General features: G+C 42.5%; 1 long non-coding RNA gene across 1 annotated transcript; it reads left to right on the forward strand.

The window, feature by feature from the left end:
* The first annotated feature begins 50 nt into the window (after positions 1-50).
* On the forward strand, positions 51-6898 carry LOC124074448. Its single transcript, XR_006845854.1, has 2 exons — positions 51-838; positions 6582-6898. It is a non-coding gene; the product is annotated as an uncharacterized LOC124074448 (long non-coding RNA).
* The last annotated feature ends 11685 nt before the right edge of the window (positions 6899-18583 follow it).

Consider the following 18583-nt stretch of genomic DNA (forward strand, 5'->3'; position numbering starts at 1 on the left):
AAAATTAAAATAAACGCTTATGATGGCTTATTCGTTCAAACTGAAAATGAATTTGATTTAAGTTAAGTCAAAAAAAGGCCTGTTTTGGCTCGAGTATCAAGAATTGGGTTACTAACAGCCTCATTCCACAGTCAGTACTTGTGAAAATTCATCAGACTGAAATTTTTACCTACAACCAAAGTTAAATAACTCGTGACTGCATTTCTGATTTATCCAAAAAATTTCCAAGTAGGTCCTTCAATTTAGCGCAATCTATCTCTGTTGAAGAGATATCCTTTGATGTCATCATTCCTTAGATCTTATTGGACAGTAAGAATTACCAGTGTTAGACGACAGTGGGGTAGGTTGACATCATTACTGTATCCTGCGCATATCAGAGCAACAACCCAGGTTTCTTGAGTCCAAGAACACATATAACCTATGCCTAGAGCGATACGCTTGAGTCCATCAAACTCCTGCAGTATCAAGTGACATTATTGCATCGGGCTAAAAGGGAATTCTGCTGGGAGAAAGAGAGCTACATTGTGAAATTGGATATTTGAAGCAGCAGCAGGAGCAGAAGGGAGGAAGAGCCTGAGTGCGCAATGATGGGCAGGCTACTCTCCGGAGTGCAGATAGCAAAAGAAGCAGCCCGGTCAGACGCACGCCCGGTGGAACAGAGACGTGAGATGACAAGACAAAGTCTAAGTCACAAAGAGGTTTTGTTTCGACACAAGAGATGATTTCATTCTGCACTATAGCGACAGTATAGCGCCTGCTCCGCTCGTCTCCAAGGGCTGATCGGCGGACCGGCGCCTTTTACGCACATCTTTTCCCGGAATAACCACCCTGCATAAAGGTAGGCTAGTCAACTCTGTTTATTACAAAGGTTGCAAATTTAGCCAAATACAGACAAGTTAGCGTTCTTACAGCCTTTTATAATTTGAATCTGACTTAAAATGAAATAGGCTAGCCTTCCAATTGGTGACATTCTTTCAATTGATAAGTGGTCATTTCCATCCTATTATGTTACTTCTGAAACTTTGGCACAGTAATATGGGGTACAGAAAATTAAACAATTACACCTACAAACCTCCTTTCAGTAGCGAGTTTATGATCGCATCTCTACAGTCTATTTGCACCCATTGTGGTTTAATTACAATGAATATTTTATACTGACCGACATTCTGTCCCTACGGAGCCTGCAGTCTGCTATATTTTGTGCGATTCAGGTTAGTTTACTTCTGCATTTGTAATGCGTGCGTGTCCGTTAATTGCGGGTAAGGGTGGGGGTAGCAACCATGAAGACACTGAAGAGATATTAAATCAGCGGGCAAGGATAGAGCGTACAGGAACTGATGGAGTAAGCTAAAGTGAGAGGGATTGCTTCTCACTTTGTCCGTCAGTAAATCTTCACTTTATCAGGCGCTGTCAGGCAGGCGCCTCCACTCAAGATTGAAATAGCCAAGCGGTGCAGCTTCGCGTAAGTGTAGTGCGCGGATAAACGGATTTTCCCTCACTACCAGGGACTAAATTGACTCGTGAATCCGAGAGAGAGAGAGAGAGAGAGAGAGAGAGAGAGGCGGGCAGAGAGAGGCAGACAAAGACACAGACAGACAGACAGGCCGACAGACAGAGAGGTGGATATTGTGCTCAAAGTGCGACCACATCCTCATCGCGTCTTTACTGCCGTGCTGCTGAAATGAAAAGGCTACAGGACAGTGATGGAACGGTAGGCTGAACGCTTCACTATTCACACATCTTGACATCTCACAGTAAATTGGCACCAATGAATGTTACATCCTGTGACGAGCTAGAAATGCGTGATCGATGACTTGTGGAATACAAGGAAGCCTACGAGATCAATCACCTAACTGTTAGGCTGTATTGTAGTGTTAGTAAGTCTTTGAAGGCTGCCTGGAAGTGTGAGGAAATTGATTTCCCACGCAGTTACATTAGAAATTAAATGGATACTTGCTTTTGAGTTCACAGGTGTGTACATTTTTAGAATCAGCTTTACCAGAGAGAATTTAAGCCTTAAAAGTGCCAAAGTGTCGTGCTTTGCCCTGATTCCCAGATGATGGAACTTGCAGCCCTGGCTGTACTAATGCACTACTCATTGAGCCACAGAGGACCACACCTGTCTCCACTGTGCTGCGGTCAGACAGGTCTGGTGCCAGCAGGACTCTTCTTTCACCTATGGAGGACTGCACAGGGGAGCAGAGACAACCCAAAGTGTCCTGTCAGCATCTGCTGGGGAAAGCCAATCCCAGCGGCAGCAGCAGTCATCGAGCCAGCTATCACCTCTGAAACGCAACACCAACTCTAATAGTGCTGAGAAAGCTCAGGAGAAAAGGCACAATGCATTGTAGTGCGGCGTGTGCGAGCTTTTAGGCGCATGTGATTGCAGTCAGTCGTGTGTGCTGTATGCTTTCGTGATGACTTCTCGCAGTGATGCAGCTATAACAACTCAAGGGTCCACTTCAGTCTTTCAGTTTTCTCCTACATGCTGATGGGAATCATAGCAATGCATTTGTCTGAGGCTGTTTCCTGAGGTCATTCCCCTGCAGAGCTCCCTGACTTCACACATCTCCAGTTGGAACATTGCTGAGTCTATTTTCTGTAATGAGTGTAATTTTCCACTTGAATTAATAATTAATACTGATAATGTCACTCAGTGAGTTACTTTCTATGCTGTGTCCTGATAACTGGCTGCATTTGTTTTAGTCCTTTTTGGGTAAACATCTTGTTAGTGCTGCCTTCCTGAGCTTATTTACTACTTTGCAGGAGCAGCTGCTCCTCCTGTCTTTCTTCCTTCCTGTGTCTCGGGGCAAGTATGTGTCCTTGTGCACATGTGTGCATTCTCACATTTTCCAGTTCTTTTCTTCTTAGTTGTGGACCCATTTATCTTTTCAATGCATCATTTAGAGAGTAAGTTGTCTTCAAGCACCCCCTGCTTGTGGTGCGTTTATTGCAGTCATTCTTCCAATCACAGAGTAGATGAATAGTCAGGAACACAGAGTATGAGAAAACCAAGGTCACAGCATCACTTGCTCAAAAGAATTTTGTTCCGTGTGCAAGTTGGAAGTTGTCTTTACGTGCCTTCTTTGGGAGTTAACACATTCAGACACACACAACTTCAAGGACAACAGCTCTCATATTCTTCTTCATTCACCATCAGCAGCCTGATAGCTTTAAAATGCTGTTTCATAAAGCTGCTCTGTGAGATAAATATAATTTTATAGTCAACATTCAAAATGATTACTCTCTCCATGGAGATTATTTGTGAAGAGGGCTGAGTGAGTCACTCAACTATTACTGGAAGCTACACATGTTCAGGCCATTTTTCTCTTGTGCTATTTTCAACAAAACTTTCTTGCACATGATGTATTTCTTAATGGAGGAACATGTGAAAACTCAAAAGGAGGTGATCTGGTTTTTTGACCTTGTTACATATTCATCCTTTATCACAGTTTTTTTTTTACCAATGCCTTAGAGCAAAATTCCTAATAGGTTTCAGTATTGAAATCCTTTTTTGGGCAATGAAAAGATGTGTGTTTATGTGTCTCTGAACAAGGCAGTGTGAGCCTGTGTGTAGTCCTACATGAACACGTGTACATGCTGTGGCTGGTGTGTGTGTATGGGAAGCAGAGCTGTTGGTAAAAGCTACTTTGCCCCACCACGCATAATCAGGTTTAGGAGAACAAAGATGGTAGTTCCACAAACAGTATTTGTTTGAATCAGGATGATCCAGGCATCCAGAACCCAAGAGAACTGTGGCTCTTTCATAAGACGCAGACGAAGGGGACCCTGTGGAGGGACCAGCTAAGGTCTCTGTAAATGGTTGTGTATCCCTGAAGAATAACAAAGAGAGGAACAGCGAGGAATAGTAAAACCTTCCATTATGTGCTTTTCAGAATAAAATGAGAAAAGGTTGGTGTTCAAAGACGTGCCCTGAAAAGCACCAAAAAGATTTATACATGTACACAACTTTCACGGTAAAGTGAGTATTAGTAAGCCTCCGCACATTCGAGTTGAATAGGTGTGCTGGGAAAATTCACCTGCTGTGTTTGACAGATATCAAACAGGTAAGCTGTGGTCTACCTATAAGACCAGGCGCCTGTGATCTTACAATATTTATCCAATGGCTGTCCTTTATGGTCCTTGTTAAAATTTGCCGGTTGAGCATCTGGTTTAAAAGTCAAGAGGTGTAAAGTCTTGTGTAGAAATTATGGTGCCTGTTTGTTTGTTAGCTCCCTGTGGCCTTTCTTATAAACTAATTTAATGGGCACACGGCCTCACATCCAAAGCGTCTGCCAGACAACATTCCCCCCAATCCAAGGCAGCTAGCTGATTGTAGCACAGCCATTCTGCAGGCTCAACAGCCTCAAGCATACAGACATATTTAATGTTCATGTGTGCATCCACATGCCACTGAATGCACACTTGTGCACATGATGTGGATGTACCCAGTAACGTGTCTTGCCTGATATGATAAAGAACAGCTTGAGCAAATGTCTTGAGTAATTTTGTATTTTTCACTTAAACTACTGATGAAGTCAAGGCACTGACATTATGTAAATTTGAAAATCTAGTATGCTGATTTTCTTTTGTTTCCTCAAAGGGAAGGTGAAGGTGGAAATCATGCTTTGTGCATTTTGTTCACCATGGCCCTGTGAGCAAACTAAAATCTGCCTCCGTATCATGCAGTGATCAGAGGAGGCACACCATTGTTACAACTGGCACAATGCACCATTGTTAAGTCTTCTATTGTGTGAGTCTTTGAATAGGGGAGGATATTTTCAAATGATAAGGTTGTGGGATAGGGAGGCATGCCACACATCTCTGACACTTTGTGTGATCCTTGTCCTGATTATGGAGAAATAGTTGGACTTATTAGTCAGCATCAATACTCCAATTACAATTCGCATTAATTGCACCCTGTGTCTGCTGCGTGTTCATCTGGCGAAGTCATTTCAGTTCTGTCAAAACCCATTGTTGCTCCGGTAATGAAAGGAAATTCACATGAACGATTACGAGTACCTTTCATTATTAGTCTTTATTTTTGTCAAATGTCCTATATGAAGGCAGGGATGCGTGTGACTTCGGTCACAGAAGGATCCAATACCAGGTAATGACTCATGCATTTGATGTAGCAGATCAGCTCCTCCTGACAGCTTACTTCAAAAGGATCATTCCCAGGTGTTAGGCATCCTTTTTCTCTCCTCTCTGATAAAATATCTGTACAGTTCCATATCACGTTGTTACCTTTGAAGCTTTCAAAGACTTCACTTCAACCCAAAACCTATTCAGCTGCAATTTACTTTTTTTCAAAGTATGTATTTTCTTTTACAAGTTTTTCTGTTCAGGATGGGAAAAAAGGGTTAAATGAATTGAATTTTGCCCCTGGATCTCCTCTGCTTTCCTTTTTTGCTTGCCTCGCCCTTCAGCTCCTTTCATCTGTCCTCTGAGTTCATATCCCTGTAGTCTGAAATCTAGGTTGGACCCATTTTCATGCAAGGAACTAGACAAGAGAAAGATACACATGTGATTGCCTAACTGTACTGCATCATGAAAGCAGAAGTCTGGCTTTGCCAGTGAGGCTGGTGTAAGCATCTTTGAAAGGACTTGGGGCCTGGAGAATGAACCTGACAGAAATGTGCCCTGTGTCATAAATATGGGGTAAATCTCATAGAAAAACAGGGTTGTTGATTGCTTTTGTTGTTGTGCCTACTGATGTTCCTTCTGTAGACATGAGAACATGTCTGTGAAGCCATGACATTTTCAGACCTTTGTTTGTGATACACGCAGCTTAGAGTTCACTCAGCTTTGACCTTTTAATACCTGTTACAGGGCAGACACCCCGAGAGAGACGAGTAGAAAATGAGAGAGAATAACAGAAGCTTGGAGGTGGTTTTGGAATTGATTGTATGACTTCTGCCTCTTTGAAGACAAATTGCTTCCCAATGAGCCTCATACACAACAGTTTACTCACGCATATTTCTAATTCTTTTTACCCGGGTCACCCTATCAGATCTTATTTCTTTTCAATATGCAATCCACATAATTCACATAATAATGATTACATTTATTCCCAATGACATGCTGCAGTTCTGCCACAGGGCTTCTATATGAGGACGCTGCAGACTTTTTTTTTTTTCTTTTTTCTGTGGACCCATTGCACTGGTAGTCATTAACCTTCCAGTCAGGCAATTTGGGCCAGAGCAGTGTTTTTCTCTGGGTGGATATGTAGCTGGGAAGGCCAACCCCCTCTTCGCAAGGTGAAAAAGGCTATTTTCATTGGGCAGGTGATGAATGTGGTGTCTGTGAAGGTGCATCGCCCTTTTGCCGCTCTCTCCCTTGCTCTCATTCGCTCTCCATTAGTATTTCCCTCCATTCTATTACCCTTCTTGTTCATTTCCCTCTCAGCTCTTTGTCTCATTCTCTTGTCCCACCACTCTCTGTCACTCTCTTCCTCTTGTTTTCTCTCATCTGCTCCCACTGTATCTCAAACACAGAATCTATTGTAAATGACTTTGTTTCTCTTTCTGCCTCCCCCCTCCCCCTTTCCTCTCATTTCCTTCCTGTCTTCCTCTTCACAGTGGATCAGCTGTTGTCGGCCTGAGCTGAAGGTGACCTGTTGGCTGGGCCAGGGGCTGCAACACAGGACATGGGTCCTGCCTCTCCTTCCCGCTCGTGTCTTGTGTTGCAGCCAGTGGAGCTGCCTGTCTGCCTCTGTGTCGGCCTGCCTGCTGGACTGAACTCTCAGAACAGATGGATCCCACCATTGTGGAGCTGTCGACCCTGCTCCACACTTTACTGCCAGCTTGCACCTTGTCAGAATAAGTATAGTTCATAATATTCATAATATTGGCCTCCCTCAGAGTTTTAAAGCAATAAAGTACTTTAGAGAAAAAAATGCTACTCGTGTTGTATTTGTAATGATATCTGCAGGACTCATGGATTATTTGTTTTGGACTGTGACGCAGTGTGCTCATTGTTCTCAGTTAAGTTTCAGTGCTTGCTTTAGATCACGTTCTATCAAGCATATTGCTGCAGTCCTAAGAGAACAGCCCTGTGGTGACATTTGCACTGTGACATTTAAAAGCAAAGTTAGCACCAATGAGGATTATTGTTTTGAAACTATAAACACAAAGCAAAGCAAATAGGTTTTTAATGAGCCATGTCTTGTGTCAAATGAAGCAGCACTTCTGACTTTCACAGGGAGCAAACATCATTGAGAAGCAATAGCTCCTGACAAGGTCAACAGTGATGTGCCTCCAGGCGAGGGAGGAAGGTGCCGGGGAGGCCGGTGTGGGGAACAGCACAGATGGAGAGGTTGGAGAGTGACAGGACATAGCCCTTTGTCTTTGCTCTCATCTCAATACCAAGAAGATATATGGGAGAAGTAGAGGCAGTGGGGAAGACAAGGATGCAGTACAGTACAGTGCCACCAGTGACCACGCACCACGCACCACGCACCACGCACCACGCACCTTGCACTGTGTGTGTGTGTGTGTGTTGGGGGGGTGGAGTAAAAGTGTCTTTGTGCACATCAGGTGTGCTTGTTTTGTAGGCATGTATCTTGTTAATAATAGAGTGTGTGTTTGGGTGTGTGTGTGTGTGTGTGTGCTTTACAGCTGAGAAAATGAAGCCATTTTCTGACAGAGGTGTCACTTGATTGGAATGTAAATCCAGGTGTGGGTACTTGCTGTTTTCAATCTCCCACCAACCAGATTGTTTACCAGAGAGATTGAAAGGAGGCTGTGTGCTGAATGCTGTGAGCTTATATTGGCTGACTGTGTTTGCCCTGCGTTGGTGCAGATGTCTCAGAAGCAATATTATTTATCTACCAGCATATAGCCCTGAGTATGGCCAAATATTTTTGTGACATACCACCTGGAGTTTTCCATAACCTGATCTTAAAGTAGGCTAAAAGTGAAATAAATCTGAAATGGCATGTTATGATTGGTGTACATCGTTTCATGGCCTCTGCAAGATTAATCATAACCATTCCGGGATAGCTTGACTTGAAGTTTCCTTTTCTACTTTTGGAAGATTTGGATGTTTAAAGTTGACATTTGCACACATCGCAAAGGTCCATAGTGATCTCCTTTTGGTTCAAAGACTAAATTAAAGGAATGTTTTAACATTCTTGAAAATCTGATTATACACTTCCTCACCAAGAGATGACAGATACCACTCTCATGTCTCTCACACTAAATATGAAGCTACAGACAGGAGACTGTTAGCTTAGCTTAGCATAAAGAATGCAGACAGGTGGAAACAGCTAGCCTGGCTCCGTCCAAATCCAACAAATTTGCAGACCGCCACCTCTAAAGCTCACTAATTAACTTGTTTATTTCATTTATGAGCATTTCTTGACCAGGAGGACTAATTTCCCGTACCCAACTGCCTCTAGCCCCTGACCATGTAAGAATCGAAGACGTAACCCCATGTAGAACCACATCTTTTTTAAAATTTTTACTAGTTACTCTTTGATTTTTATACAAACTTATGAGCATTTCACACATTTTGATTCATTCACTATATGATGCCGGTTAGTGGATTTGTTACATTCATAGTAACAAGAGACAGGCTTTCTGTTTTATCCTAGGATAAGCTAAGCAGATGATGGCAATAGCTTCTAATACAGTACAGTGTTATCTATATTGTCAGTTTTTACTATCAAGATATAACATGTCAATTCATTATCATTTTATTATCCCTTTAATAAAATGATACTAGAGGTTTGGCTGCTGCTATTTCTTGATGGAGTATTTTGTCTCTGCTGTTCTGCTGTCCATAAAGAAACAATTTATACCTTAAACCCAGCAGAAAACAAAAGTCCAATTTATTGAAGCACCTAACTAGTTAAATGAAACATTTGCATCTTAGCCCCAGAGAAGTGGACAGGACAGATCAGACTTAGATCTAACAGATTGCTGGGTCTTAACAAGGATTTGCTGCGCTACATATTTTTCCACACCAGTGCACATTGTGTTTGCAATCAGCAGTTACAGATTGAGGGAGAGAAAGCTATCCCTCTTGCTACTGTGATTTAACCCCCCCCCCCCCACACACACACACACGCCCCAACGGCCTCGTTGGTATGATAATAATACAGCAACAATATCAAGTCATGGATTCAGTTCACAGCAGGGGAGATGAAGAGAGAGGCTGAAAGCAGGGTCGGGAGTGGGAGGGAGCCAAGAGAAAAGTCCTCTTGTTACAGGTATCTTGTCACTTTGTGTTATACTGAATGTGTGTGCAGCGTATGACATGACGGACATGCTTAGCTTGAATGTCACACCACCAGGTTAAAAGACTGATGCATGTTTGATAATGACATGGTGAAATACAGTGAAATGCAGCGTTGTGCTCTGAATGGGACAAAATAAAATTAGCGAGGCAGAGATAAAGTGAGAAAAATGGTTATATCACAAGTGTGTCATCTCACAGTTTGTGGCTCATCAACTGTTATTAAGGTGCAGTTGTTCATGTTGAAGTGCAGGTATGGACAAAGGAATAAATAACAGTATGACTGGATGTTCATAATCAATTACAGGATATTAAATGCAGGCAAAGACAAAGAGTGGACACCAAGGCCTCATAAAGTTAGGCTTACTCACTGGGATAAAAGATTGCCAATATGCAAAGGGCTCATTTACAAGATGGACTATGCAGCAGCATAATCAATTCCTCACTCTGTTCCAGTGGCTGTATCCATTTACACTCACAGGGTCATAATGCATTTTGAGTTTTGTTGTCCGTTATATGTGTAAGGGTGAGATGGTCAAAGAAGAATAGACTGGAAGCGCATGGGCAATAACAGGAGAGGAAACATACTAAACAAAGAGCAGGGAATGTGTGAGAGGAATGCGTCTCCAGTAATTATGCCATACCGCCGCAATCACTCTGCAAAAGTGAGGAACCCACAGCACCTGACTCCAAGGACCCCAAGCTTTCAGAACAGCCTCAATGCATAGCACTCCTGGAGGAGATGACAGAGGAAGTGGCTCTTTTTGAGCAACTTAGAAATGATAAGAGCTTCTAAAGAGAGACCGGAAAGGAGTGAGAGAGAGAATGAAAGAGAGGCACGAGGAAGCTAAGCATTAAACTAGGGGAGCTGAAGATGGAAGGAGAGGGATGACAAGATTGGCAGCTGGGAGAGATAAAGACAGAGCAGCAGAAAGAGGAAAGTAAAGGAAGGGAAAGAGAATGGCAAACCAGAGATAGAAGGTGGAAAGGATGGAAAGGCAGCAGGCTTAGATAAGTAGTGAAAGGAATGAGGCAGGAGATAGAGAGGGAGAGAGGGCAGAATAGGATGACTGGGGATGGTTTATTAAAACTGAGTGAAGATGCACTTCAGAGACAGCTGCCACTTCTCACCGAGTTTCAGACGGGGTGAGTGACAGTCAGTCAAAAGAAACAAAAACTTTGTTAAGCAAGTGTTCAGCCAAAAACAACAACAACAACAACAACAAACAAACCAAACAGAAAAAAAACAATGTTTGATAATCTGGCGATTGGGGTCAGTGTAGAAGAAGAAGGGATGAAGATGCTTAAATGTTTAAATGTCCCAGTGATGTGATGTTGCAGTAGTCAGTGCAGGGTTCAGTTCTCAGTCCCGCCAGTTTCTGTTCTTAGTTCTCCCTCCATTTGTGTTTTTCAATGCAAGTCTGCTTACACAAAGCAGACAAGAATCCCAGTTCATGCATGGATGCACTCTCAGTCACCCTGAAGTGGATTAAGCCGTTCGCGAGACGTTTTCACCCACTGCAGCATCAAGACACACACGAGCCATGAACACCATTACAGTGTGTGCGTTCTTCAGTGAAAAAACTAACCTGAAACAGTACAGTATAACTCTGACAGCACTCAGCGCACTTTGATGTGAGCGTTCAGAGAAATATGCAAAGTTTCAGGTGCATTAATACACCAAGTGTAGCAGTCATCACAAACTGCATTATAGGGGAGTTAACAAATGCTATCAAATAATGTGCAACCTTATGTGATTCACCTTCATCCAGCAGTCTAATGAGGATATAGTTTCTTCAAATTAAAAGTCCCTTCTCATTAAACTTTTACACAATTTAATCAACCTCGTATACGTATTGTGTGTCCATATATCTGTGTGTGTGTGTGTGTGTGTGTGTGTGTGGGTCCTTGCACTGGGCGATGCCCTTGAGAGGTTCATTGAGTTGATGGAGAGATTCGGATCACAGATTTCCTGTAAACCCACTGAGCCGTGTCGCAGGGACAGGCAGTCAGACATTTTGTGATGGTAGCTGGAAGCGCTTGTAAGCTGTTGAAGTGTGTCTTTGATAATGCAAACGCCAACATACGCTAAGCCTCACCGGGCTGATGGCCTGTAGTTTGAGGGGAATTTGCGATTCTGATGAAAGTTGGTCTTTCATCACTGTTTTGACACCTGAGGTGAAATCAATTCCACACTCCTTTTAGTTATGGGAGGATGGATTAAAAATCACAGCACTTTTCAGAGAATGTGTCTTTGCGGCGGAGAAAATAAATAGACTTGAACTTCATTTCCTGAAGGAGTTTATGCAAAGTAAATAAAAATTTGAGGTTGTCTTTTGGATGTCATATTCACAGCAGAGTGACACCCGCTGATGGGAAGAAACTGGATCAGAGGAAAATGTTTGTTGTCATCGGCTCATCTCTGCTGTACTGGGTGACCATTGTCTCTCTCCCCCTCTCTCTCTCTCTCTCTCTCTCTCTTTCCCATGAGCACCACTGTTCCAGCTCAAGGGCTCATGACGGGCAGGGTAGAGAGGAGTGTGTGTCTGTGTGTTTTTCTATATATGTGTATATGTCAGAAGTGTGTGTATAAAGATAGGCAGAGACAGCCAGGCAAAGGAAAGGCTCCTAATCAGGTAACATCAGTATTTCTACAAGTGAGGTGGACAGGAAAAAAAGAGCAAAACTCTTATGAAATAGACAAATGGAAAGTTATCATTCAGTGACAGGCAGGGAGAGTCATGTAGGCAGAAGAAATGGAAGAGATCAAACACTGTGTGTCTTCAAGAGAAACAGGCAAAATTAATTAAAAAGCTGGAACAGAAAAGAAGACAGAGATGAAGTATGAAAGTAAAGCAGTGGAGAAACAGAATCAGACTGCTAAAAAGAGTCAGTCCCTGCTAGAGATGAAGCGCAAAAAAAAATAAAACAGACAAAAAGTTCCTGAGGCAGCAAATGTGAGAGAAACAGAGGACAGAGGAGGAGAGACAGAGGACAGAGGGAGAGACACAAGCTTCAGAAGATGAGAAATGAATCTCCAGTTGACAACAGATAGGGGTCAGTTATGATAAGTGTCCCCCTCTCTATCCTCGGTGGGAGTATAGTCCAGTGCTGACTTATCAGCTGCCAGTCTGCTGCTCGGGTCCCACAGACACAAGGTGACCTTCTGTGAATCAGCCAGTCGGTGGCAGGGAGCTGCAGACTGCTGACAGTGACAGGTGTTCACTTTCAGCTCCCAAATGCCCTCGGCACACTGCCATTATGGTTTATTCATTCATTCTGAATTCACACAAAACTTTAAAGGGTAAAGAGGCCCCCCCGCAGGGTGCACATGAATCAAGCATTCTGCACATACAGTAATCCTTGCTTGGATGTTTTTTTTTAAAAAAAGGGCATCTACTTACATTCATTGTGGGGAAATCACACCAGAAATGACAGGGAGTGTGTAAATGTTGACGCCTTGTCAGATTCACTCAGAGATGATGTGAAGCCAATTATGTGGGTGTTCCTTAAAGGGCCAGGGCTCTGAAATGGGTTAAGAAAACAAAAACTAAAGTGATGAATTCCTGGCTGCCTGGTATAATGTGTTTTCAATAGAGCCCGCTTTTGCGTTGAAAGTGGTAACGATTGTAATACATCAGTGAAATGTGAATTTAATGTGCTCAGCTTCTAAAAGATCTGGAGGGGGAAACTATGGTTTCTCTTCTAATTTACTGTCAAGACACAATTTCCCATTCCATTATCAACACATTTTTGGCTTATCACCATGACGAGAAGGTTCACCTCGCAGTACACCCAGCCTTGCAAAAAAAAAAAAAAAAATTGAATACATTTTGGTGGAAATAAAGCACACACGTCTTTAAAGAAAAAGAGGTGGACAAAAGGTAGAAGATATTTTCAGGAACTTCTCAAATCTAAAACCCGAACAAGAAGCTGCAGTGTGATGGCAGTCACAGCCGGAGCAGAAGGGGAGATATTAAAACTCCTCGCTCATGCAGTTGCTAGTCACTCATTTGGGAGCAGGACTTTGGTGCTGCAGCCGCTGATGATGTACATTATTTGCCAGTGGCGGGCTGAGGATGTTTTTATGAGGCCAGCGGCCATGAAAACACCGTGTGTGAAGCAGCCCTGAACAATTGTATCGTCCTCAGGCTTCTGATTAATATGAAGGGTGGCTGAGGAACAATTCCAGCAGTGTTATCAGCCGCAAACAGAGGGGAAACAAGGGGCCCTAAAGCTCAGCAGGGGCCCCATCAGTGGGCCTCCATGCAGCCTGGCTGTGATTCATACAGCTGGACTGATAACGTCTGATGTGGGCTGTTTCTGTTTCTGTTTACCTGCATGTGTGTGTGTGTGTCACTGCTGGGAAGGAGGGAATTGTGTAGCTGTGTTTACCCCATGATTGAAAATCTCTCTTCCACTGCACTTAACTGCTGATTGATTTGACCTTGCCGACACAATCCATTTGTTTCTCCAACTACCTCCAAAAACGAACTTCTGTCACACTGCTTTTCACAGCTGAACCTATTCATGATATATATATTCTGAACTGAAATAAATCCTCAGATAAGTGAAATATATCATCAGATAAGGGCAGATTTATTTGCCTGATGTGGGAGTTCCTTTGAAGACTAAGCAAACAGCAAATACCATCATTATATAAAGTCTAGACATGCGCTTTTATCTTTGGCAGCTGTGCGATAATTCCCTATGATGATAATCTGTCTTGCTTCTGATTACAAATATTACGCTGTTTCCCTGCAAATGAGGCTGATATATGAACAGCTCAGTCTTCAGGTCTTGGGATATCTTTTGGGTGTTTGCAACCCAAAATATATTCCAAAAATAAAAAAAATGGTGAGAGAGAAAGAGAACACACACACACACACACACACACACACAATGGGAGAAACCATCAGCAGCTGTCACACTCATTTAAGAAGGGGGCAATTATAGCAATTTGACAGTTGTGCTCATTTCTGAACGGATCCTGTTTCAAAGGGGCAGACCTGGCTTCCTGCCTGACACTCAGAACTTTGTCTGTTCTGGTGAAGAAGCTTCATTTGCATGCCACCCTCCTCTCCTCCATTTTCTCTCTCACCCCTTCCTGCCTCCCCTCACCAATCAGAAACAAACAAGTTAGATGCTCACTGGACTGAATGTGATGCGTTGCCTGAACAACGGAAGGACAGGCCTGCAGAGTGTGATGCTGGATGAGAGGCTGGAGAAAAGTGAGGAGGTGGATGTTTGTGTGCATGTGTGTGTATGTCTTTTAGACACTCCCATTGGGCCTCCTGGCTGCTGAGGACTGACTGCTGAGTGGGCTGATTGGCACATGGACAACACCTCCTCCCGCAACCTTCTCCTCTCTCCCTCTCTCTCTCTCTCCCTCTCCTGCTTGTCTCTCCCCTCGTCTCGTCTCCCTCACTCTGTAATGCCAATGATACGTTCAGCTCCAGGTCTACTTCAGCTGCATAATCAAGTGGATGGCGCTTTGTCTTGCAACCTTGGTATGGTCATTCCACACACACACAGACAAACACACACACACACTGCAACAAAAAGAAGAACACACACATCTTTAGCCTTGGCTGGAAACCACATAAGAGAATAACACTCTTGTCCTCAGTGATCAGAGTCTTCCTCCAAACACAATTAGCATGCAGGGAGACTGCAGCTCAGCACACTGACCTTACGCTAGACAAGAGTGCCACACAAAAGAAAAGAAAAAAAAACCCCTTTATTTCCGGGTTACAGGATAACCAGGATAACTCCGTCTGAATTAACTTTATCATTAACTTTATCATTTACACCTGTGCTTTTCCAACTGCAAATGTCAAAATGTTAATGTATTCAATGAAAAAATAAAAAGCCCAGGGCAATCACTGCCACAATGCCAAGCTGCTCATTAACAGCCACACAGGATCCCTCAAACTGCACTTTGATGTCATGAGACAGCTAATAGCATATCAAATCACCTGCTACCACAATGAAGACAACTGATCACAAGTTTACCACAGGTATTTGACCCAATTATACAGCCTCTGAAATGTTACATACATCTCAGTGGGACTCAGCTTTGTGACAGAGCTTGTAGTAATGACTGGTGATTTAGTTGCTTCAATTTGAAAGCTTTTCAGTGTTTTTTTTAATTATTATTATTCATTTACTTGCTTACAAAAAAATTACCCTTCCAAATATAAGCTTCAACATATTATTGCCCATTATCCAGTTCTTTACTGACGTTTACAAGTGGAAAAAAACCCCAATAAGATCAAAATTGAAATTTCTATATAAAGCCTCTAAAAATATATTTTGTCAATGTGCTTCCTACCATGTGTGATGGGCTCCTAAATGAGCACATATTTTTTAGCCAAACTTGGAACAGTTTTGGTTATTTGTGTCTGTGTTGTTTTGTCTGAATCATTTGAAATGACCGGGGCTTAGCTGGGAAACTGTGATTTCAGATCATTTCTGTCCAATTAGTTTTGTTATGCCTGAATCAGTGTCTGTTTGTTTGTTCCTTTATTTCGCCAGGCCACTATCAATCACATCTGATCAAGCCACACCCACTGAGTCCTGATGAAGCAGCTGAGATTCTGAATGTGAAATTCTCAATAAATAATACATTATGATTATTAATTAATGGTTATATTCTGAACATTAACTGTGATTGATATTTGTTTAGTCATGAATGTTAAATTCAATAAAGAAACACATTTTCAATGGCATTTTCAAGTGACCTTTCTTCCAAACTCTGTAAATGTGACATATTTCAAAAACTGTCCTGTTGAAAGCAGCACAAGCTCAGACTGATTGAGATGTCACACACAGCAGCAGCATCAGCAGTCTCTGGCACTGAACCAAAAGGGGTTGGGCTGGTTTCCTTATCTCTGACCATTCAACACCCTGTAAATGCTGTGCACTCTCTTCACAAGGTGAAAAGAGTCACATTAACCACAGGATCTGACCAGGATGGATGGTCACTTTTTTTTTTTATCATCCTTCATCCATCACATCTTTTTGGCTTTAAAGATCAAATGTGTTTGTTTCTTGTTTGTCAAGAACATTTTCTGTCTCTCAGAACAAAATCACACACGTATACACCGACTTCCAAAACAGATTGCACACTTGCCAAATTCTCTGATGGATATAATGTGAAATATTAACCAGTACTGTGAGCATAATGATGCATAGCTGATGGATATTCTCACCTCTCAGTTTTAAGGTTCACGAGTGAGCTCTGGCTGGTCTATGTAATAATAAGCCATTCAGTTCTGTCGTGCCCAAGGTCATAAAGGAAACCCAACCTTCACTATCAGAATCACTAATTGATAACCATATTCCATCCTGAAGGTCATTTTGTCTCTTGCTCTATGGAGAGCTAATAAGCTAAGGGAGAGTGTGTGCCAGAATCCATCTCCATTAAATTAGAAAAGCCTGGTCCCACAATGTGACCTCTATTCACTATGATTTATTGCATGAACATAGTATATGAACATCAAGCACAAAGGACACGCAGCTAATGAAATTATTAGCGCAACAGTTAAATCAGTTCAGATGTGAACAGCCCGGACACACACTCCTCGCATCAGTGTTGTGTAGGCCTCGCACCTTATTAATCCTCTGACAAACTCAGCATGCATGCCAGCTCTTTGCTTCTAATTTCGGGAGGTAAGATGACTTGCTCGATTAAACACTATTTATTAGCAGGAGTCAGAAACCAGAATCTTGCAAAGTGGTGGGGGTAGATGTTTAACTTGATGATTTTATTTGTTTGACAGTGCAGGATAGAGGACAGGGAGATGGAATAGTTGTGACTCAGGACAGAGAGCAGGACAAAATGTTGCAGGTCAGTTTGGGTCCAGATTGGCTTCAGAGGGATTTAACCACAGAGCTATAAGAGAACCTTCCCTCTGTATTTGATCAGTTCTGAAGCCCGCTTAGATCTGATTGTTATTTCCATTAAAGTGGTAAGGCAATGCTGGGTAAAGGGTCATTAAACAGGATGTATTCCAAGTGATCACTAGATGGCGCTCTTTACTTGAACTGTTTTCATGTGATCCTGCTGCCCGTGGCACTGGGTCAAATGCTGACCGCTCTTCAAATCCAGCTTGACTCATGTTGTTGAAATCCTTCAAATGAGAGAGATCTCAATCATAAGCTCTGCAGCTGCTGAGCTGAGTCAAACTGCAGATTATCATAAAGGCTCATGAAGGCGTATAGGCTTAGTTGGCTGCTGTCCAATGAATCAAGAGCCTCTACAGGAACAAAAATGGAACAAAAAAGGAAAAGAAATGCTGGAATTGCTCTAGGCTTCAATAAAACCTCTTACAGTATAGATAGCTTTTAATTTAATTTAATTTATTTTTAGATCATCTTCTTAGAAAAAAGATCCAGTTGGGTTAAACTTTACCCTTAATAAATCTGTTACCTTTAATGCACAAGCAAATATGCTGTGCCCTCAAGAGTATAACAATACTTGTTTCTAAATATATCACATGGGTTTTACCCAAATGAAGAGCAAACGGGGCATCAGCAAATAATTAATATCGTGAATGGGTGAAAGGTTGAAAACGCAAGACCTGTACAAGAGCCCTCCTTGTAGCTGTGAAAGCACCAGATCCCTATCATGGAAACGGGACCCTTTTCAGTTCCGGATGGGGGCACATCAGCTTCACAGAAAGAGGTGTCAATTGGTTTCAGTTGGGGAGAGGGAGGGGTAGGAAAGGAGAAGGGAATAATGGGAGGAATGAAGGACATTGGCAAGTTACCAAGTGCTGCAGGTGTCTGCCTAACAACAGCCTGAACTAGCGCAGTGCACACTCTAGGCAAGTGTGGTCCGGCCTGAGAAGGACATAACTAACAAAACAAACCAAGCCTAGAATGGCAAACACACAGAGGGAAGGGCTGTTTGTGTGTGTGGCACATTGTCCTTTCATGCAGAGGACAAATAGATCCTTTCAGCATTCTTGTGAACACCGAGACAGGATTTAAGACATGCTGTGACTTTAAATTCTGTCAAATCCATCCCAAGCTCAAGTAAAGCCTCCTGATGTAACTGCACTCCCTAAATCATAAATTCTGTAAGCTGAAAAATCTGTAACTTATCCAAACATTCCTCATCCAAAACCAACTTTGTAGTCTTCAAAAAGAAAACACGGCTCATGCTTACTTTGCCTCATATATAGTTTCTAAGGTTATATATTGCTTTGTGGACAATCCACCTGCCTCTAGGTGCAAACATGCAGACTTTTCAGCTCATGCTTGAGACATTTAGGAGACACCCACTGTTTCTAAGCAACAACTTTTAAATCAAACAAGGCGAGAGCATCTCAGGCAC

The sequence above is a fragment of the Scatophagus argus genome, chromosome 17, assembly GCF_020382885.2.
Source record: "Scatophagus argus isolate fScaArg1 chromosome 17, fScaArg1.pri, whole genome shotgun sequence".
NCBI classification, from domain to species: domain Eukaryota; kingdom Metazoa; phylum Chordata; class Actinopteri; family Scatophagidae; genus Scatophagus; species Scatophagus argus.